This window comes from Propithecus coquereli, unplaced genomic scaffold (genome assembly GCF_000956105.1).
Source record: "Propithecus coquereli isolate 6110/MARCELLA unplaced genomic scaffold, Pcoq_1.0 Scaffold44, whole genome shotgun sequence".
NCBI classification, from domain to species: domain Eukaryota; kingdom Metazoa; phylum Chordata; class Mammalia; order Primates; family Indriidae; genus Propithecus; species Propithecus coquereli.
The window spans coordinates 6338632-6339319 of NW_012150174.1; positions in this window are offsets into that span (position 1 = coordinate 6338632).

Here is a 688-nt window from a genome sequence, read left to right on the forward strand (position 1 = left end):
GGCATTGTAGTGTTCTTTTTTTTTTTTTTTTTTTTGGAGATGGTTGTCTTGCTGTGTTGCCCAGGCTGCCAGGCTGAATTTGAACTCCTGGGCTCAAGCGATACTCCTGCCCCAGCCTCCTGAGTAGCTGGGACTACAGTTGTGTGCCACCATGCCTGACTATTTTTAAAATATTTTATAGAGACAAGATCTCACTGTGTTGCCCAGACTGGTCTCAAACTCCTGGCCTCAAGCAATCCTCCAGCCTCACCCTCTCAAAGCCTCACCATGCCCAGCCAAAATCCAACTTCCTTCAAACTAAAAGGATATGGCAAAGTGATGGGGATGTTATTGCCATTATTACTTTACATTTCATAAGACTCCATTTTGGTAGCAGACTTACTATTTCTCTGTTGTAGGCTTTGAATCCTATTGTTACAAGGAATTGAATTGTTACAATGTGAGTGAGTTTAGAAGCGTATCCTTCCCCAGTCCAGCCTCCAGATGAGGACCTAGTCCTGGTTAACACCTTGATTAAAACCTTGCAGAGGGCCGGGCGCGGTGGCTCACGCCTGTAATCCTAGCACTCTGGGAGGCCGAGGCCGGTGGATCGCTCAACGTCAGGAGTTCAAGACCAGCCTGAACAAGAGTGAGACCCCGTCTCTACCAAAAAATAGAAAGAAATTTTCTGGACAACTAAAAAAATATA